The following is a 12,051-nucleotide window of genomic DNA, read 5'->3' on the forward strand; positions in this document are numbered from 1 at the left end:
GATTCTGTCCTCCATACACCTCCATTCTGTCCTCTATACACCTCCATTCTGTCCTCCATACACCTCGATTCTGTCCTCCATACACCTCCATTCTGTCCTCGATACACCTCCATTCAGTCCTCGATACACCTCCATTCAGTCCTCCATACACCTCCATTCAGTCCTCCATACACCTCCATTCAGTCCGCCATACACCTCCATTCAGTCCTCAATATACCTCCATTCTGTCCGCCATACACCTCCATTCTGTCCTCTATACACCTCCATTCTGTCCTGCATACACCTCCATTCTGTCCTTGATACACCTCCATTCTGTCCTCCATCCACCTCCATTCAGTCCTCCATACACCTCCATTCTGTCCTCCATACACCTCCATTCTGTCCTTGATACACCTCCATTCTGTCCTCCATACACCTCCATTCTGTCCTCCATACACCTCCATTCAGTCCTCCATACACCTCCATTCAGTCCTCCATACACCTCCATTCAGTCCTCAATATACCTCCATTCTGTCCTCCATACACCTCCATTCTGTCCTCCATACACCTCCATTCTGTCCTCCATACACCTCCATTCAGTCCTTGATACACCTCCATTCTGTCCTCCATACACCTCCATTCAGTCCTCCATACACCTCCATTCAGTCCTCAATATACCTCCATTCTGTCCTCCATACACCTCCATTCTGTCCTCCATACACCTCCATTCTGTCCTCCATACACCTCCATTCAGTCCTCAATATACCTCCATTCTGTCCTCCATACACCTCCATTCTGTCCTCCATACACCTCCATTTTGTCCTCCATACACCTCCATTCTGTCCTCCATACACCTCCATTTTGCCCTCCATACACCTCCATTCTGTCCTCCATACACCTCCATCTGTCCTCCATACACCTCCACTCTGTCCTCCATACACCTCCATTCTGTCCTCCATACTCATCCATTCAGTCCTCCATACACCTCCATTCAGTCCTCAATATACCTCCATTCTGTCCTCCATACACCTCCATTCTGTCCTCTATACACCTCCATTCAGTCCTCTATACACCTCCATTCAGTCCTCCATACACCTCCATTTTGTCCTCCATACACCTCCATTCAGTCCTCAATACACCTCCATTCTGTCCTCTATACACCTCCATTCTGTCCTCTATACACCTCCATTCTGTCCTCTATACACCTCCATTCTGTCCTCCATACACCTCCATTCTGTCCTCAATATACCTCCATTCTGTCCTCCATACACCTCCATTCTGTCCTCAATATACCTCCATTCTGTCCTCCATACACCTCCATTCTGTCCTCAATACACCTCCATTCAGTCCTCCATACACCTCCATTCTGACCTCCATACACCTCCATTCTGTCCTCTATACACCTCCATTCTGTCCTCCATACACCTCCATTCTGTCCTCCATCCACCTCCATTCTGACCTCCATACACCTCCATTCTGTCCTCTATACACCTCCATTCTGTCGTCCATACACCTCCATTTGGTCCTCTATACACCTCCATTCAGTCCTCCATACACCTGCATTCTGACCTCCATATACCTCCATTCAGTCCTCCATATACCTCCATTCAGTCCTCCATACACCTCCATTCTGTCCTCCATACACCTCCATTCTGACCTCCATACACCTCCATTCTGTCCTCTATACACCTCCATTCTGTCCTCCATACACCTCCATTCTGTCCTCCATCCACCTCCATTCTGACCTCCATACACCTCCATTCTGTCCTCTATACACCTCCATTCTGTCGTCCATACACCTCCATTTGGTCCTCTATACACCTCCATTCAGTCCTCCATACACCTGCATTCTGACCTCCATATACCTCCATTCAGTCCTCCATATACCTCCATTCAGTCCTCCATACACCTCCATTCTGTCCTCTATACACCTCCATTCTGTCCTCCATACACCTCCATTCTGACCTCCATACACCTCCATTCTGTCCTCCATACACCTCCATTCTGTCCTCTATACACCTCCATTCTGACCTCCATACACCTTTTTTCTGTCCGCTATACACCTCCATTCTGTCGTCCATACACCTCCATTTTGTCCTCTATACACCTCCATTCTGTCCTCTATACACCTCCATTCTGACCTCCATACACCTCCATTCTGTCCTCCATACACCTCCATTCAGTCCTCCATACACCTCCATTCAGTCCCCAAGACTCCTCCATGCAATCTCCCATGATTTGGAGATGCCGGTGTTGGACTGGGATGTAGAAAGTTAAAAATCACACCACACCAGGTTATAGTCCAACAGGTTTATTTGGAAGCACTAGCTTTCGGAGCGCTGCTCCTTCATCAGGTGGTTGCGGAGAATAAGGATATAAGGCACAGAAGTTATAGCAAAAGTTTCCAGTGAAATGAAACTGAAATTATACATTGAAAAGGACCTGGATTGTTTGTTAAGTCTCTTGTCTTTTAGAATGGCCATGCTGCTTTCAGTTCTTTCACATGTAAATCGCAAAACCTTTTTTAAAAGTTTCATTCTCAAGTGAGAAGGAACAGTGCTACGAAAGCTAATGCTTCCAAATAAACCTCTTGGACTATGACCTTGTATGGTGTGACTTTTAACTTTATGCAGTGTCCCATACACCTCCATGCAGCGGAGGCAGGGGGGTGGTGGTGTCCTGGTATTATTAGGAGATTATCAATCCAGAAACTCAGCCAATGCTCTGGGGAACAAGGTTTCAATCCTGCCATGACAGATGGTGGAATTTGTACTTTAGTTTTTAAAAAATCTGCAAATAAGAATATACCGATGACCATAGGAAACCCGTCTGGTTCACTAATGCCTGATAGGGACGGAAATCTGCTGTTCTCACCTGGTCTGGCCTACATGTGACTCCAGACCCCCAGCAGTGTGATTGATTCTCAATTGTCCCCTGATCTGGCCTGGCAAGCCATTCAGTTATACCAGTCATTACAAAGTCTCAAAGAAATGAAACTGGACAGATCACCTGGCATCGACCTAGGCCACGGAAAAGGCAGAAACAGCCCTGTCGATCCTGCAAAGGGTCAAACATCTGGGGGCTAATGTCAAAATTGGGAGAGCTGTCCCATGGGCTAGTCAAGCCAAAATGCGACATAGTCATACTCACAGAATCCTCCCTGACATTCTATATCCCAGTCACCACCATCACCATCCCTGGATATGTTCTGACAGACCCAGCAGAGGAGGCAGCACAGTGGGGATACGGTCAGGAGGGAGTTGCCCTGTGAGTCCTCAACATTGACTCTGGACCCCATGAAGTCTCATGGCTTCAGGTTGAACATAAATAAGGAAAGCTCCTGCTGATTACCATGTACCCTCCTCCCTCAGCTTGGAGGAACCACTGAAGGTGACAAGGGCACAACATGTACCCTGGGGGGGTGGGGATTTCAATGTCCACCATCAAGAGTGTCTCGACAGCAGTACAACTGACTGAGCTGGTCAGGTCCTAAAGGACAGAGCTGTTAGACTGGGGCTCGGCTGGTGGTGAGGGAACTAACAAGAGGGAAAAACATACTCACGCTCATCTTTACTAATCTGGCAGCAGCAGGTACTTTGGTCAATGACAGTATCAGGAAGACCAGCCAAAGAGACAAAGTCCCATCTTCATATTGAGAATAATCTCCATTGTGTTGTGTGTTACGAAATGTATGCGACAAATGAGACAGACTTCAAACAGATCTAACAACTCAAGACTTGACAACCATGATGTGTTGTGGGCCATTAACATCAGCATAATCGTGACTTCATCGCTCAGCATATCCCCCATTCCACCATGACCATCAAGCCAAGGGATCAACCCTGGGTCAATGGAGAGTGCAGGAAGGCACATCAGGACCAACACCAGGCATAGCTGAAGATGAGGTGTCAACCTGGTAAAGCCACCGAACCAACTATTTGCATGCCAATCAGCATAAACAGCAAGTGATAGACAGAGCTAAGTGATCCCACAATCAACGGATCCGATCTGAGCTCTGCAGTCCTGCCACATTCAGTCGTGAATGATAATGGACAACTGAACAACTCACTAGAGGAGGAGGCTCCACAAACATTCCCAACCTTAGTGATGGAAGAGCCCATCACATTATTGCAAAAGATAAGGATGAAGCACTTGCAGGAATCTTCAGCCAGAAGTGCTGAGCATGATCCATCTCACCCTCCGCCAGATACCAGTCTTCAGCCAATTCAATTCACTTCACATGACATCACAAAACCGTGGGAGACACTGGATACTGCAAAGACTGCAGGCCCTGCTTACATTCCAGCAATAATACTGAAGACATGTGCTCCAGAACATGTGGCTCCCCTAGCCAAGCTGTTCCAGTACAGTTACAACACTGGCATCCACCCAACAATGTGGAAAATTGCCCAGTTATGTCTATACAGAAAAAGCAGGTCAAATCCAAAACAACCAATTCCCTCCCCATCAGTTTATTCTCGATCACCAGTAAAGTGATGGAAGGTGACATCAGGCAGTGCTATTGAGCAGCTCCTGCTCAGCAATATCCTGCTCAGTGACGCCCGGTTTGGGTTCCACCAGGACCACCCAGCTCCTGACCACATTACAGCCTTGGTTCAAACATGGACAAAAGAGCTGAGTTCCAGAGGGGAGGGGAGAGTGACAGCCTGTGACATCAAGGCCAATTGGACTGAGTGTGGCATCAAGGGGTCCGAGCAAAGCTGAATCAATGGGCAGGGGGGTGGCGAACTCTCCAGTGGTTGGAGTCAGACCAGAGACGTATGAAGAGGAGTGTGGTTGTTGGAGGTCAGTCATTTTAGCTCCAGGACATCTCTGCAGGGGTTCCTCCGGGTCATGTCATTGGCAAAACATCTCCAGCTGCTTCAGCATAAAGTCCCCATGAGCACATTTCCTCCCTCATAAAGTTGAAGTGGGGATGTTCAGCGATGACTGAGCAATGTTCTGCATCATTCACGACTCTTTAGATATTGAAGCAGTTTATGTTCAAATGCAGTGTCCAGACTTGGGCTGACAAGTGGCCAGTAACATTCGCAGCACACACAGCCAGGCTATGACCATCACCCATAAGAGACAATCTGACAACTGACCCTTGACTTTCAATGGTGTGGCCATCACTGAATGCCACAATGCCAACATCCTAGGGGATATGATTGACCAGACACTTCACTGGACTCACCACACAAACACAGTGAATATAAGACCAGTTCAAAGGCTAATTATACTATGGTGCGTGACTCACCTCCTGACTCCCAAAGGCACAAGTCAGAAGGGGTGGCACGGTGGCACAGTGGTTAGCACTGCTGCCTCACAGCGCCTGAGACCCGGGTTCAATTCCCGCCTCAGGCGACTGACTGTGTGGAGTTTGCACGTTCTCCCCGTGTCTGCGTGGGTTTCCTCCGGGTGCTCCGGTTTCCTCCCACAGTCCAAAGATGTGCAGGGTCAGGTGAATTGGCCATGCTAAATTGCCCGTAGTGTTAGGCAAGGGGTAAATGTAGGGGTATGGGTGGGTTTCGCTTCGGCGGGGCGGTGTGGACTTGTTGGGCCGAAGGGCCTGTTTCCACACTGTAATGTAATCTAATCTAAAAAAAAAAGTGTGTTAGAATACTCCCCACCTGCATGAAAGAGTGAAGGTCCAACAACACTCAAGAAGCTTGACACCCTCCAGGACAAAGCAGCCCTCTTTATTGGCATTACATCCCTCCACTCCCTCCATCTCTGATGCTCAGTAGTAGGTGTGTAAAATCTACAAGATGCACTGTAAAAAATCACCAAAGATCCACAGGCAACACCTTCCAAATCCACAACCACTTCCATCCGGAAGGTCAAGGGCAGCAGATATATGGGAAAACCACCACCTTCAAGTTCTCCACCAAGCCTCTTACCATCTGACTTGGAGATAAATCGTCGTTCCTTCACCATCACTGGGTGAAATCCTGGAATTTCCACCCTAATGGCATTGTGGGTCAACCCACAGCTGGTGGACTGCAGCAGTTCAAGAAGGAACTCACCACCACCTTCTCAAGGGGCAACTAGAAACAGACAATAAATACTGGCCCAGCCAGCGATGCCCAGATCCCACCAATGAATAAATAATGTCCTCTACACACCTCCATGTCGTTCTCTACACAGATTTATCCTCTGCACTGTGTGATACTCTGACCAGTGACATGGTGAATGCCTGTCACTCTGCACTAAACACTCAGATAAACCTGACAGACCTGAAGTAAACACAAAGTGAATGAGCCTTTAGAAAGTTAGCTCAGAGCCAGATGCATGAAATGTGCCCATGACCCTGACTGTGAACCAACCTGGCAGAAGCAGGTACGACATCATTGTCTCTGAGCTCCACAGTGAAGGGTGAGTTAACCTGAAAGCAGCCAGAATGATGTGGTGAGGCTGGGGTTTGGTGATGCCCACACACACCGACAAAGTGTGGGAGAGGACAGTGTTGATGGAGCATGCAGTGAAATGGTGCTGATGGTGGAGATGGATGAAGACCTGGAGAAGCAAACAGTGAGCTCCTGCCTCCAGGGAACTGCCCAGGCTTTCCTGTTGGGAACTGGCACCATCTGGTTTCCATAGGAACTGAAGGAAGGATTAGAATCTCCATCGAAATGAGGCCGGCATGAAAATGAGGTTGTGACGTCTCACTAGTGCGATTCATAATCCGCGGTTTAAACCAGAAAGGGGGAGTTGGAAATACTTTTCACAACAAAATCTAATGCTTTCATTCTTGCCATATTTTTCACGAGGGCCAACATCATCCCTGTGCCTAAGAAGGCTCATGCAGCGTGTCTCAATGACTACCGCCCAGTGGCCCGAACCTCAGTGATCATGAAGTGCTTTGAAAGGCTGTTCATGGCATTAACCAACTCCAGCCTTCGCACTACTCTTCACCCACTCCAATTTGCCTATCGGACCAACAGATCCATGTCAGATGCCATATCACTTGCCCTTCACTCCTTCCCAGAATATCTTGCCACCAAGAACAGCTACGTAAGAATCCTACTCATTGACTGCAGTTCAGCCTTCAACACTATTATCCCCTCGAGACTGATTACTAAACTTATTGATCTCAGACTAAGCCCCACTCTCTGTAACTGGATCCTCAATTTCCTGACCCACAGGCCACAATCAGTGAAGATTGGGGACAATATTTCATCCTCACTAACACTCATCACTGGAGCCCCCCAGGGGTGCGTACACAGCCCACTACTGTACTCACTGTATACCCATGTCTGAGTCACTAAGTACCATATTAGTGCCAACCATATTAATGCCATTTATGATGGCACCACCATAGTCAGTCCAATCTCAGATGGTGACGAAACAGACTACAGATGAGAGGTGGAAGACCCAGAAAAATGGTGCACTGAGATCAACCTCGTTCTTAATGCCAGCCAAACCAAGGAACTCATTATTGACTTTCAGCGGGATGTTACTCATGCTCCCCTACACATTAACAGCACAGAGGTGGAATGAGTGGAGAGTGTCAAGCTCCTGGGAGTGGTCATCAACAATAAGCTTTCTTGGACTCTTCATGTGAATGCACTGGTTACAAAGGCCCAGCAATGTCTCTTCTTCCTCAGGCAGCAATCAGCTCAGTTGGTGTCACGGTGGCACAGTGGTTAGCACTGCTGCCTCACAGCGCCCCACCCCGCCGAAGCGCAACCCACCCATACCCCTACATGTACCCCTTACCTAACACTGCGGGCAATTTTAGCATGGCCAACTCACCTGACCTGCACATCTTTGGACTGTGGGAGGAAACCGGAGCACCCGGAGGAAACCAACGCAGACACAGGGAGAACGTGCAAACTCCACACAGTCAGTCGCCTGAGGCGGGAATTGAACCCGGGTCTCTGGCGCTGTGAGGCAGCAGTGCTAACCACTGTGCCACCGTGACACCAACTGAGCTGATTGCTGCCAATTGCCAGACAGAAATGCTCCCTCCCAGTCAGGGAACACTTCAGCGGTCAGGGATATTCAGCCTCTGATCTTCGGGTAAGTGTCCTTCAAGGCAGATTTCGAGATACACAACAGTGCAGAATCACCGGGCAGAGACTGATAACTAAGTTCCAGATCCATGAAAGTGATCTCAACCGTGACCTTGGGTTCATGTCCTGCTACAGGTGGCCCCCAACACACAGTTCTGTATCTGTAAAATCTTCTTTACTGTCATGTTGTGACAATATTACCTTGATCAGTTGTTCTGATCTCTTCACCTTATTAAGTTTTGAATTACTTATTACACTCTCACACTCACTCTCACACAAACACACACACAGACTGACACAGACCCTCGCTTAAACACCCACACTCTCTTGCACAAACACACACACACAGAGACTCACACAGACCCTGTCTCTCACACACACACTCTCTCTCACACATTGTCTCACGCAAACACACACACAGACCCTCTCTCATAAACACATCCTTTATCACACACACACTGTAAGATGCAAATACACACACGCAGAATCACAAAGGCCTCTCATAAACTCTCTCTTGCACAAGCATAAATACACATAGACTCACGCAGAATTCTTTCTCTCGCACACACAAAGGATCACACAGACCTGCTCTCACACACACACATTCTATCTCACATACACATACTCACACAAGCACACACACACAGAACATCTCTCTCTCTCTGTCTCTCTCTCTCTCTCACACACACGCACACACACACATACATGCAGACACACACAGACCTTCTCTCACACAGACTGTCTCTCAAGCACACTTATACACACACTTACAAATCTATGGGGTGAATCATTTCATTCAAGACATTTGTTTATTTGCAGATACGTTTTATTTTTTTTCAAAAAGCACACAATTTGTAGTCACAGTCAGTCAATATGGAATCCTGTAAATTCCAGCTTTCGGAATAAAACCAGCTGGATTCCAGGTTAATACTCTGGGATAGATTCTGGATCGGGCCTCGCACCTACAATTCAGTGCCCAACCTGAGGTATCACCTTTTTTGTAATCCTATCACTCTGCCTGGTTGCCATGACAGCACAGCACTGACATTGACTTTATAAACACTTTACACACTGTCTATTGGTCACCTGCAGAGACATATTACCTGATACTCCACTGACACCAGTGGTATGATCTTTTAATCTCTCTGCCCTTGATCTCTCGGCCGATAACCTCTGTGTGTTTGTCCTGCTCTCTCCCTGAACCTAATGAAGGAGCAACACGCCAAAAGCTTGTGTGATTTCAAATAAACCTGTTGGACTGTATCTGTGTGTTGTGTGACTTCTGACTTTATTTATTTCAAGTATTATTTGTGCTACATGAAGTTTAAAACATGTAAACTGAATACCATGAAGATGCTTTATATCAGTATTTTTATCAGTGTGAATACTTCAAGGATTTTTACACAGACATTCATTCACACGACGTGGGCATCATCAGTAAAGACGGTATTTGCTGCTGATGCCGAATTGCCTCTGAGAAGGAAGGAGCGAGTTCAAATGGGGTCACATCAGTGACTGTCATCCCTGTCTTTTAAATATTACACAGAGTGAGCAGTTTAAATGTTCTTTGTTGTGAGCACGTTAAACAATATTTGCTGCAATGATTTCAGTAACATTTGCTGTAACCACTTTACGTAATAGTTTTGCTTTGTTTATGCACTGCAACCAGCGAAAGTTACATCCATGGTGAGGATTTAAGAGATATCGGATAGAAGTCTTCTTTAAGGGCACTTCAGAAACTTTACACAGGGACATCTGCTGCAGAGTGTTCCTCAACATGATGAGTGATGTACAGTGTTGATAAGGGCTAATTTGTGCACCTTAACAAAGTGAAACATTGTGTTTGTCTCACTGATCCAGGAAGGACTGGTCGATTGCACTGTGTCTGGTTCAAGAACATCGGGAGTGTTCACTGAACCTACTCTGTGTGTCTCACAGATGTCAGGGAGAGCAGACTGACCTCACTGTGTCTTTATCACTGATCCAAGGAATCTGGATTGTCCAATTGTGATCCCAGAATGCATCAATCCATCTCATCATTTAATACATCTCACTAATTGAGCAAAAGGGTATTTTACCATGCTCTTCAGCTGTTCTCTGAACTTAGTCTGGGTCACGGCATATATACACGTGTTTGAACAGCAACTGAGAAGCTGGAGAATGAATCCTATATCTCATGAAAAGTAATGTAAATATACAGCCTTATACCCCAAACGATACATGCATCTCCACATAGAATACACCAGAAACATTGACCATAAGAGGATGAAATTCCCTGAGATAACAAACATTAAAATGATGGATTTCCTTCGGCTCTCCAAGTGTCGGTCCTTGGAATGCTGCCCCCTGCTGTCAGACTGGAGTCTCCTGCGGGCTCTGCTGGCCACTAAAATGTCCCTCCCAGTGAAAGCATTGAGCAGAGAACCAGAACAAATGGGAGTGCTGGGGTCAGAATGTAGTGAATAAGCTCAATCGATCCCCAGACTCGTGATAACAGAACATATTCTTTTGCCAAACAAAACCAAGGCTGATTCCTCAGACTATACCAAGGTGTTAGCATAAAATACCAGGAAATGTTCTTTAAACAGCTGAGCACAGTTATTGTTCCCAGAACCACGGCTGCTGTTTTCTCAGTGCAATAGTTGCCTTTCATCTTTTGACAACAAATGGCCACAGATAGATCAAAGGTGAAAGTGACAGTGAACTAGACAGAGCAGTCCATAGCTGCAAAAACCAGGACGGCGTGGATGTTACACACGGGGACGGTCTGCAGAAATGTAAATTCAGTTTTACAAATAATTGGAATGTGTCTCAATATCAGATCAATGATCATGAGCAGTAAGTCCACTGCTGCCATGGCCACCAGGAAGTGAGTGATACATTTAGAAAGATCACACTTTCTCTGCGACAGAATTATTATTGTCACTATGTTAACTATGAAAAAGGAAGATGAACAAGAACATGTTATGTGAGGCTGAGAGTAAAGTTATCCCTTATTATAGTTACAGTCAAGAAGTTACAGTACTTATTGAGATATTCAAAAGTGTTATTATATCCAGTAACGATATAAAAAGCGAACATTAAGAGATATTTTCTGTCTGTCTACACGATACAAACAATATGCCAGAAAAAATGTATGAATAACAAGTTAAAAGGAAAGGATGAATTAGTCACAATTACAATCATGATAAAATGTTGCTCAGAAAGTTATTTGAACCAAAGACTGATATATCCCAGGTTCTGACAAAATGCATCCAATGTTTTTCACAGGAATGCTGGATGTGATAGCAGGTGCACTGCTTTTAATTTTCCATCTCTCCTGAGAAGCTGGTGAGAACAGAGAGCAACTGCTCCTCCAATCACAGGTTTGTTCTCTCCACGCTTGTTGCTGACAGGTTTACTGATGAACCTATCAGTGACAAATGCAAGCGAGAAACAACTTGCGATTGGTGATTGGGGGTTGGGGGCATGGGCAGATTGCAGCTTGGTAATTGCTGCCAGTGAGGGTCTCTCTGGGGGTAGGTGGGCTGAGGGCTTGGAGCAGATGGATGGAGGTCAGGTCTGGGAAGGAGAGCCAGAGGGAGGAGCCAAGACAGCCATTGCAGACAGGTACAGGACTGTTGTAGGGACAAGAGGGAAGCTGCAAGGAGACTGGGATAGTCTGGGTCAAAGGCATTGAAGTGACCAATCAGCCACAATCAAATTAAATGGCAGAGCAGGCTCGATGGGCTGAATGGTCTCCTCCATTTCCTATGTTCCTAAAGGCTTGCAGAGTCAGTAATCAGAGCACACAGATTTAATATGATTGGCAAGAGAAGCAGAGGGTGAGATTAACATATTTGTTATACACAATAAGTGATTAGGATTTAAAATACACAGTCTAATAGAGTGACACCTATCGATTCAATAGCAGATTATAAATATGGAACTGGAGAAATATGTGAGAGAGAAAAGGTTAAAGGATACTGGACACATAGAGTGTGAGGGACAGGAGAGGGGGTCCAAGATCAGTGTTGTAAATGTAAGTAAGGGCAGATGTGAGAGCATGAAAGTA

The sequence above is a fragment of the Chiloscyllium plagiosum genome, unplaced genomic scaffold (assembly GCF_037043375.1).
Source record: "Chiloscyllium plagiosum isolate Xiang-an unplaced genomic scaffold, Cpla_swu_hap1 HiC_scaffold_12, whole genome shotgun sequence".
In the NCBI taxonomy this organism is placed as follows: domain Eukaryota; kingdom Metazoa; phylum Chordata; class Chondrichthyes; order Orectolobiformes; family Hemiscylliidae; genus Chiloscyllium; species Chiloscyllium plagiosum.